At 43.5% G+C, this 11,111-nt stretch overlaps 1 pseudogene; it reads right to left on the bottom strand.

Moving 5' to 3' along the window:
* Window positions 1-577: 577 nt before the first annotated feature.
* LOC132491096 (large ribosomal subunit protein uL22-like) lies at window positions 578-1,132 on the bottom strand (annotated as a pseudogene).
* Between the last annotated feature and the right edge of the window lie 9,979 nt (window positions 1,133-11,111).

The following is an 11,111-nucleotide window of genomic DNA, read 5'->3' as shown; positions in this document are numbered from 1 at the left end:
TGAAAGAAGTCAAATAATTCCATTTTTCTATTTGATAGTAATTTTGCTTGTGTGTACTGAAAGATCTGTTGAAAGAAGAATATCTAAAATTAGCTTCCTCTCTGCAGGTATCGTATTACCTTTGCCCTCATCACTGATAAGCATTCTCTGAGGGTGGAGGAAAACAGGTTTCCAACCCGGTTCCCAAGGGGCAGGGGGGTGGGAGGGGGGTGATCAATCATAGATGAGAAATACATAAAAGCCAATTAATTCAGGTTACTTAACCTAAGAAACCTTCATCCTTCCTGCTTTTTCCATGTAAGGATAAACCTCAGAGACAAGCAGGGACAAAGGATACAGGCCAGGTAAGCAGCTACCATATGCCAAGCACTGTGTTAAGCACTTTCCATATACAGTCCATTTAAACCTGACAACTACCCTTTGGAGGAAACATTACCTCAGATTTATAGATATCAAGGGGATAGCCACCAGTGAAAACTGAGGCTCACAGAGCTTAGATATATTGCCGAAGGTCACAGAGATGGAATGTCCACTTTTTAAAAAATTTATTTTTATTTGCATTTATTTTTTGTGGCATTTATTCCCAGGCCATAAGTTTTTGTTTCTTCAGTTTCTTCTGGCATATCTTTTTCTTCTGTGCAACGTCCTCTTCTGGTTTAGGAACAAACTGTTCTTTTTCAGTATGGATCATCTCAATGTGGCAGAGAGAGCTCATGTATGGGTTGATCCAGCCATGATCTCTGTAAGTCCAGTGTCGCATCTTGGCAGCTTTGTTCACCTGGATGTGCTCAATGACCAGAGAATCTACATCTAAGCCCTTAAGTTCAGCATTACTCTCTGCATTTTTGAGCATGTGCAGTAAAAATTCAGCACTCTTTTTGGGTCACCGACCCTGCGTCCAGCCCCACTGTTTGGCCTGGGCACACCTACCAACTCCACCATCGTAACGACGGAATGGCACACATTGCTTCTTTGAAGTGACATCCTTCATATACTTGGTGGCTTTTTGGATATGCATACCCTTAATGGCCTGAGCAGTTTCACGAGTGTTCTTAAAGTGAACATGAAGATCTGAACATCTTGACTTGCATGGTTTTGTGGGGTTTTCTGGGTCAGGTGAATAGCAAACCATTTTTAGAGGTCACCTCAGGCTGCTTATCGGAAAAGGGAAAGTCCACTTTTAATCAAATTCTAGACTGTCCATGGCAGAAGCAGACCTTTTTTCCCCCTCGTTTCACATTTTGCCACCTCACTCATTGGTCCTGCCTAATTTAAGGTCTGTTCATTTCTGTGGCTTCAAGTAATTAGACAGTTGTTCAAGCAACTGAATCCAAGAGAACCACATTTAATCAACATTTCCCAGGATCCACATTTGGGGGGTACAGGCATAAAGCTCCCAGCAACTTTTCAGCAGACACTATCCATATGTCTGGATTATTTTCTGCCTAATGAATGGACAAATGTGGTTACCAAGACTACACTCTATTATAAAGTAGGGACCACCTAAATCCTCTAATTCTCACTGACTTTAATAAAGGCATCTTGGCCAGAGGTTATTGGACTGTGGGAGGACACTTGAGAAAAAAGAAGGAAAAATTCAGTCATGCTAGTGTCAGGCAAGAATTGAACCAAAAGTACCAGGCATGAGTGAGGGTTATATGTGCCACATTATGACAATGACAAATGGATGAAGTCTAATGTTCATCCACCTTGAGCTAAAAGCCTCCCAGAAATGAGAGAAAAAAAGAGAGAGAGACAGGATGAATGAATGAATGAAATTTGTTATGGATGAACTAGACTTTCCTGATCCTATTTAATGTTATGAGACGGAAGTTGTCAAGGGGTCTCCTAAATTAGAAAGACAGCTTTTTTTTGGTACCAATCACTGAGTCCTCGGTATATAAGCACTTCCTAAACATCTGATCCCCAGTTCTGCTTGACACCTGGCTTCCTTTTGTTTATCCTAAGAACACTTGGATGACAGTACCAAAGGATGACAGACAGAATCCCACTTGTCACAGCTAATGAGTAATTGAGTTCTGTGGTATTTACCTTGCAGACATCTCAAGCACTTGTCTCCTTTTCTCCATGCTCATGGCCACCATGGTTCAGGCCATCCTCACCATCAACTGAATGGTTATAATCTCTTTAAATGGTTGCTCTCCTCCAAACTTACACCCCACCCACCCCCATTAACCCAGCATCCACATGCAGCCAGAATGACAGCGCTCTAAACAAAAATGCTCACTAAGCCACTTCTCTATGTAAAACCCTCCAGTGGCTCCCTTTGCCCCAGGATAAAAAATGAAAATAACAGCCAACAACAAGTGGGTGCATAATGTGCCAGGTACTCCATGACTTAATTCAGTTCTTGCAGCAACTTTATGAGAGAGATACAGCCTTCGTTACCATTACTTATTGAGGCTAAGTGACTCGACCAAGGCCCCACAGCTAGAAAATGGCAGAACCATGACTCATACCTGGGACTGTCTGACCTCAGAGCACATACTTTAATCACAATGCTATCGGTGTGGTGGCATGCAGGTTCTGTGACCTGGCCTGCTCGCCACTCCAGCCTCATCTCTTCATGAGACCCTCTTCGCTCTTTATGCTTCAGCTCTTTGAGACACTTGCAGGTCCTGGACCTTGACACTGTTTCATGCGTGTCTTTGTTTGGGGACATGGATCCCTCTTCTATAATGCCTTCTCCCCTTTGTCTATCTTGTGGTATGTCTCATCCTTCAAGATTCAGCTCAAGCGTTAACTCCTCCATGAACCTTTTCTGGACCCCTCCTCTCCTTTTCTAGTAGAATTGACCACTCCCCTTCCTTGAGCATCACTGTACCTTAGTTATGCTTCCGTTCTAGCAACCACAATGCTTTCCTACCCTTCCATAGATAAGTATGACTCTCTCCTCTTACACTTCTGTGAATTCCTTAAATGCTGGGACTGAATCTTACTAATCCATTTTACCCACAGTATTTAACAGAGTGCTAGGCATATTGAAGGTTCACTGTAAATATTGTTGAATGAATAAAAATATTTGCACATGAAATATGATGCTTGGTCAAAACTCACCATGCCACTATATTGTGAGATTTATGTTAATTTTACTTACAGCGTCAATGCAATTAGTAATTTTTTTCTTTACCCAAGGACTGTATATGAAACTTTAAAAAGGTACATGCAGCTTTAGGGTAACTAAAACTAGAGCAGTGGATAGGGGTGGAGAGAAGACACTGTAGATGACCTGCCACGCCTGTTTTCACCTGGGAGAGTATTCAGTGACAACAACGAGCTATCACCATACAAGCCAAATTTGGTATGGGAGTTATGTACATATCTACCTTAGCAGTGGAAATATGGATGATTCACATTTGAACCACAACGCACAAATTTTATTGTGCGCAATAAACTAACCTGACAAGAATAAAATTAATCTAAACATTTAATTTAGAAGCAAGAACAACGATAATGAAAAACCATGACCAACTCAGGGCAGTACAAACAATGCTGTGATAACAAAGCATCCTTGCCCCGAATTCCAGAAATTCCAACTCTACATGTGTGCATATGCAGTATTGCAAACAGTACACCTGGCTTCTTGATTACTGGCAGCCAAATGGAATTCCTAACTGATACATTCTGGTCCTACCTCAAAGCCATATATATCCCCAACATTCCCACCTACCCTTGAATCTCAGCTCAAGGGAAACCTCCTTGAGAAAGCCTTCCCTGATCTCAGAGGACAGTCTGTATACACCCTCAAAGACCTTTATTTCTTTCCTTTAGAAAGCTTATCTTAGGGACTTCCCTGGTTGCGCAGTGGTTAAGAATCCGCCTTCCAACTCAGGGGACGCGGGTCTTGACCCTTGGTCAGGGAACTAGATCCCACATGCACGCCGCAACTAAGAGTTTGCATGCCACTAAGCAGGCCGTGAGCCGCAACTAAGACCTCGCGCAATCAAAATAAGTAAATAAATAAATAAAATAATAATGAAAAAAAGAAGGAAAGCTTAAAAAAAAAGAAAGCTTATCTTAGTTTGTAATTACATGTTCAATACTTAGTTATTTTACTAATGGTGGCCTCGCCAAAGCATCTGTAAACTCCAGGAGATCAGAGACCTTGCCTGGTTTTATTCATCATTTTTCTCCCAGTGATTGGTACATAGCCAGGCATTCTGCAAACATTTTGAATGAACGAATGAATGATGAATGATTCCTTCACGTCTTACTTACTCATTATTGCCTTGTTCTAAGAATTATACCTGATTCCTTATCAGTCTCAAGCTGGTACTCAGTCCATCCCTCTTCATTATTCCCCTACCCTACCACAAGGCTCAGTCCTTATTTTCCAATCCTCTCCTCTCCCACTCCTTCATTTAAAAAGGCTCTTAGAAGTGGCAGCTTCTAACCAACCTGAACTTCCTGAACTGTGTGGGATGCAGGTCAAGGTCATGCAACATGAAAAAATGAACACAGCAAAGGAAAACGTAGTGACTGGAGTAACTATTAGGTTATTTTAAACAGTCTACACAACTCCTAAAAAACCCTATTAATTCAGGAAAAATATTTTAAACCACTTCTATTTTATCACATAGACAAAACTGGGTTGATTTGCTGATTTTTTTCCCACTTCTCAGTATGTTTTGGCCTTGCATAGAAAAAGTCTTGTAAAGTAGTTGATTGTGTTGGTTGATGGCAAGAAGTAAGCTGCATGTGTGGTCTGCTAGCCAAATTATCTGGAGGTTGTTCCTAAATGACAGGGCCCCGCTTCCAGGATTCTTCTCCTCTTAAGGGTCTTGGCCTGCTCCTCTCTTTCTAATCCCCTGATCCCCTCTAACTCCTCCTTCTATATCTTCCCCTCCCCCCTTGTCTACCACAAAGGTATGTCCCTGAGCCCCCTCACAAATATAAAACATCCACCCTATGAGATTCCTACTGACGAAAAATCCTATTCCTGTTACTTTGCTGGTCCGAGGTGAAGGCAGCAGAAATAATGGGAGGTGTGATTGGCAAAGTTCTACTTTCAGGAATAGGAACTAGTGAAGTGTTAATTTCTGGAAATCTAGAACACTTTAGGAAATTTCCTTCATTAATTTTCCTCAGTACCAGACTCTACTTAAACTGCATTTGCAAAGTCCAGTTTAAGGGAAAGGACAGGTAGTACAGAATTCATCAGGAGCTCTTTCCCAAAGCTCCTTTCTTTGAATCTCTGGGAGAGTTAAGACAAGTAAAAGAAATGTCCTCTCCGGAGTGGGCTCCCTACGCCAAGGGCCACCCGGGTGAAAGACTTTTGAAGAGAGCAGGGGTGGGACCAGCGAGGAACGCGGGAGATTAAGGGATGCGGCCAGTGGTGGTGACGTCATTTTCTTTTGGTACTTTCATTAGGCAGGAGGTGAGATAACGAATCAAAGGGTGGGGACGGAAGAAGTAGAGTTGAAAAAGATATGGGTAAAAAACAAGGAAGGCGTAAATAGACACAAATGCAAGTATAGGAATATCTCTAGAAGTTAAACTTGCATTATTTGATTTTTAAAAAAAATCATCTATTTAAACTGTAATTTATTGATTAAAAAATAATAAAAGATTCCATCAAACTGGTACTTCTTTTTTCTCCCCAAGGAATATAGCGGCTGGTGATAAAGCCCTGGGACTGACACCTTAGTTTGGTGTCACTGAGACAAGGTCCCCAAGGCAGCTGGAGGCTTGGGCCAAGGATCCTGCTAGGGGACTCATGGCCCAGAAGGATGGGTGCTGACGCTGTAGCCTTCCATATGCACACACACTAGAAAACTGCCCGTTCTGTCGAGTTAACACACGGAAAGGGAATACTTTCTGATTGTGTCACAGGCAGAAACAAGGCGGAGGCACAAGACGCTACCCAGAAGCCGCGTCTTGGTGCGCATTCCCGTTCATCCGCGAGGGCGACCCATTGCCCCTTCTGAGGACCGGTGAGCCCTTGGTCCGGTAAGGTGGACCCTGACTTCCCCCACGCCCCACGCCCCACGCCCAGTGTTCCGAGGCCTGAGCTGCTCCAGCGTGCGCCCTTCTCTTAGCCCCCAGCCCGCGGCCCCCAGACCCGTCACTGCCCCTCCCCTACTGGGGCCCTTTCTGACCGCCCTCGCGGCCGGTGGTCCAGGTTACCTGGCGCCCCGGCCCGGGCTGCCTCACCGCGGGCAGCGCCGGCCCGTCGGCCGTGGGTTTCCACAAGGCGCGCTCAGGACGGCGCGCGGGGTCGGCTCCCGAAGCCAAGGTCACGGTCTCGGAGAGGCGCTCGTCTTCGGGTATGTCCAAAGCAGCCCCCGCAGACCCTCTGGGCTGCCGCCGCTGCCCCGGCCTCGGAGCTCCGCCCCTCTCCCGCTCCCGCCCCCTCGGGGTCCCCGACTGCCTAGTCCAGCTCCCCTCGGAGCCGCTCGCGGGCTGCTCTTCAACCCTCCACCCCGGGCAGCTCCGTTTCCCTCACCGGCTTCCCAGGTCGTGCTGAGCTGACTCCGCTGGAGCCAGGCGCCGAGGGCCACGCGTCGGGTCTGGTTCTCGGGGCGGCGGGCCCCGCTCTCGCGTCCTCTCCTGTTCTTTCCGGTGCCGCGCTGGGAGGTCCCGGACCCCAGATCCTGCTCCCGAGGTTGGAGAGACCCCCACTTTCCTCCTCCTCCTTGGAGATGGAAAGAGGCTTAAGAGGTTGGGGGCCTACGACTCCTCCAACGTTCTCTGTGCTCAGTGCTAAGAGTGGGAAACTTTTTTTTCCGATAAAAGGCCAGAAAGTCACGGTAAAATAAATACAAATCGCGTACCAAAATTCTTACTCATTCTGCAAGACTCAGATCAGGTGCTGCCTACGTTGCGAGATCTCCTCGGTGCTTGCAAACAGCTCCCTCCTTCCACTCTCTTGCGCGAAAGGGCGCTTGGGCCCTCGCTGGTCAGAGGCAGACACCTGTTGCGTGTCGTTTCCTCTGCCCGACCTGACCGTGTGCTCCTTGAAGACCGCGACTCGGTCTGCCCTCCTCATCCCTGTACTCAGTCCCTGGCACGGCACCTGCCACCTATCAGGGGATCGAATACTTTATGAATAAGTGGAAAATGGATTTCTTTTGTAAACAGCCAGTTATTTCTTTTTATCCTCAAATAACACACTCCTTTGGGTGAGCAATTTGCTAGTCTCTATAAAGAGCCACAAAAGTTGTTATCCTCTTTGATGCATTAATTCCATTCTTGGGGAAATTTCCAGAACAAAATAATACTTATGTGCAGATGTTTGTAGCAGGATCTTTTATTACAGAAAACAATAAAAACCATAAAAAGCAAAGAAACAAAGTCAAACTGTCAACAATAGGAAATTGGTAAAATAAATTATGGTAGGCTAACTTAATGAGATATTATACAGTCATTAAAATGAGAAACATCAAGGCAGGAGTGCCTCAAAATATTTTTAGAACAAGGAGGGAGTATTTATTTACTTATAAAGCAAAAAAAAAAAAAAAAGGAAAATATGAAGCAATGTGATAAAGTGTTTACAAAATAATATTAAGCCCAAAGAGTAAGAAATTGCATAGTTACCATGCTTAACAACTTCAGGTGAAAATGCAGATTTCTTCTCAGTTAAATGGGGTTAACACCTACCTTAAGGGGTTCTTGGAGCATTAAATGAGTTATTGGAGAAAAGTGCCTGATACCTAATGGGAACTCAGCAAAAAGTTTCCATTTTCCTACTCCAGAAGAACAGATACATCACAAATACATCCTCATCCTAGCCCAGTTCTGCTGGTTTGACCTCCTTCTCTTCAAATGTAGGGTAAGAGAAAGAGTTGAACAAATGTTGAAGCACCAGGTTAAAGTAAAGGGGAGAATCTAGTTAATAAGAATAAATGCCTAGTCCTCCCTCAGGCCCAAATGCCTAGCAATACAAGTTCACAATGGGGGATTTGGCTCAGCAGCAGTCCATATCAAAATATCTTAGAGATTTTAGTTGGCTACCAGCACAGCCTGGTCAGTGCCCAAAGGCTGAATTAATTCAGCCCAAAAGCTGAATGACACTGCAGTCTTAGCCTGAATTTATACTCTTCAATCATCAACTTACAACTGGAGCAAAATATTCAAATGTCTTTAAGAAAACATCACTCTGAAGAGCTATTGTTACTTCCATTTTGAAGATGAAGAAACTGGTTAAGGTGTATAAGATTGGGCAGCTAGAAAGTGGCAGAACAATGACCTGAATCTGCTCAGGTTGACCACTGCCAAGCTGCTTTGCCAGTGGGTCCCAGTGTGTACATCTCCCACTAGAAGTATAGGCAATGCTTTTGAGTGGTACACAGACAATGTTAAATAACAGTGGATCACATGGTGAAAAAGTTATGCTTTCTTCAATTCTCTTGAATCTATGAATGTTAAGAAAGAAGTATCATTTTTGTGGTGCTTTGTCTTTACACCTCAACACTTGCTAATCTCCTGTTCTAAAAAAGTGAGAGCCTGCCTCAGGATCAGCACTCTTGCCAGGCAACAGTTCCTGAGTAGAATTTAACATCATCGCTTTCTCTTCCTTCTGATATTATTCCTTATGCTCTTAATTTCTAATTGGTGTGGGGTTTTCACTTACAAGGTGATGTAGTTTCCATTTAAGGCAAAATTACTTGGCTAAGAAAATTGGGTAATTTGAAAGGGAGATATTAAGGAGCTAATAGGACCAGTGATACTTAGATATGGTAAAAAGGCAAAATGTGGAGGTGGTACACAGGTGGTTGATGTTTGGGAAATACTGCCCTACACTCTGTTATGATCAGTGGGTGCAAGGTATGGTGAGGTGGGTTTCAGTTCAAAATGAATGAGAACTTTCTGACAATCAGAGCTGTCTAGGAAGATGAAAAAGGGCTGCCTTGGGGGTGTTAACCACATTTCCCTCACTCTGGGGGTTGAAACAGAGGTTAGATGCCTGTTTGTCATGAATGATGCCATGAGAGGTCAAACACCAGATAGGCTAGAAGCTTTATAGTTCCTGCGAACCAGAATCTGAGATTTTTGAAAGCAGAGCTTCCCAGGGATCTGACCACCTGAAAGACTGGATTTTGGGGTAAGTTACATTAACTTCCTTTGAGGACAAATCCCAAAGAAGAGTTCCAAGTGAGCTTTGAGCAATAGCAGCACCACTGTGACAACTGTATAATTTATGGAGCACTTGAAAATATTAGGATGCTTGTTTACAATTCAATTATTTATTCTCTAATTACACTTTCTTTTGAGTAGCCTGTATTCATAACCATCCCCAAGGGCCAAGAGGATGGGGTTGCTCCTTCCTTCCACACATCAGCATCTCCCAGCTCCAGGCTTTTGTGGTATCTGCTTACCCCAAAGCAGCTGCTTCTGCTGTTCATTGTAACCCGTTTTGACTGGAATAAAAATATGTGTGTGGTGAAAAAGGTAAATAGCAGTTAAAAAGTTACTTTGGTGTAGGAAATTTACTTTGCAACCATTTAGCCTAAAATTTATGATGTATAAACCACGATCTGACTGCCTTAAAGTTCTAGAATACTTTGCACATGAGCTATCTTAGAGGTCACCTAGGTCCATTGCCTCAAAGGGCAGAGATCCTCTTAGGAGCTTGTTTGGCAGGTGAGCTGGAGGGAGAAGAGCATTCAGAAGGCCCCATGAAGGAATAACAGCTTCCACTCGGGTAACTGCATCAAGGGAAAGCTCATCTAACTGTCAGACAGCTCTTTGGGTTAGGAGGTTCTTTCCTGAGGCATTCGTGATACCTTTCTTTCCCTCACACTCCATATCCAGTCCATCTGCAAGCCTTGCTGGCTCTGATTTCCAAATACATCCAGAATCATCCTCTTTTCTCCACCTTCACCACTACCAGTTTCTCTAAGCCAGCATGAACTTACTCTTAGAAAACCTCCTAAATGGTCCTGCATCCACCCTTGCAGATATCTCTATAGTCTATTCTTCACACAGCAACTGGATTGATAGATTTGAAACAACTTGGATATGTAATTTCTCTGCTCAAAACCTTGTCTGTAATGGCTTCCTGTCTCTCTCAGAGTAAGACCTAGTAAAATCCATGCCCCATGGAGACCAGCATTATCTGGCCCCTCGCTATTTCTATGACATCATCTCCTACAATCTTTCTTGGCTCCACACACACTAGTTCCTTTACTGGTTTTTGTATGTGCCCAGCATATCCTGCCTTGGGGTCTCTGCATTTACTTTTCTCAGTCTGGAGCACGCTTCTCCCTAACTTCTTTTGCTCTCAATTCTAAGTGTTATCTTTTCAGAGAGACCTTCCTTTGGGATTCCTGTCCTCTAATAGCATAGCCTCTCTTTCACCCCTCTTCATCACTGTTTATTTATCCTGCTTTACTATGTTTTAAAGATGTTGTAAACTTTACTGATGGTTTGAGAGCAGTAAATTTGCGGGGGAGGGGTGTGATGGGGTCATAGAGAGGTTAGAGCAAATCACAGCACAGAAAACAACTTAAAAATGAATATTAAATACTCTGTTCTTTAAAAACACTTGAGGAATCCAGCTCCTGTGAATTTCTCGTTGGCTGTCTTTCCTCCATGGTTCCCAGTCTCCTATTTCATTACTGTCGGGTTTTCTCACACTCTCACTTGTAACCCAAGTGCTCTTTTTATTCTAACCCCACTCAGGATACTTTAAAAAACTCAAATGGGGCCTATCTCTTTGGTTCATTTTTGTTTTAATTAACTAATTTCATTTAAGTATAACATATGTTTAGAAACATGTACAGTTTGACCAGTGCTTATACCATTTTCCATCCTCTAAACCCTCCAGAGAATAACCACTAGCCTGACTTCTAATACCATAGATTATTTATATTTATACCAATGGAATCATTCAGTAAATACTCGTTTATGTCTAGCTTCTTTCACCCAATAATTTGTGAGATTCAACCATTACTGTGCAGTAGTTTGTTGCTTTTTTATTTCTGTGTCCTATTCCAATGTGTGACCATGTCACAATTTATTGATTCATTTTACTATTGATGGGCATTTGAATTGCTCTCAGTTTTGAGCTATTATTAATAATGCTGCTGTGAAATTCTTGTATATGTCTCGGTGTACATGTGCTTGCATTTCTGTTGGGCAATATGTAG

This window comes from Mesoplodon densirostris, chromosome 5, assembly GCF_025265405.1.
Source record: "Mesoplodon densirostris isolate mMesDen1 chromosome 5, mMesDen1 primary haplotype, whole genome shotgun sequence".
NCBI classification, from domain to species: domain Eukaryota; kingdom Metazoa; phylum Chordata; class Mammalia; order Artiodactyla; family Ziphiidae; genus Mesoplodon; species Mesoplodon densirostris.
The sequence above is the reverse complement of the archived record's forward strand: the minus strand, read 5'-3'. Positions and strand labels throughout refer to the sequence as shown.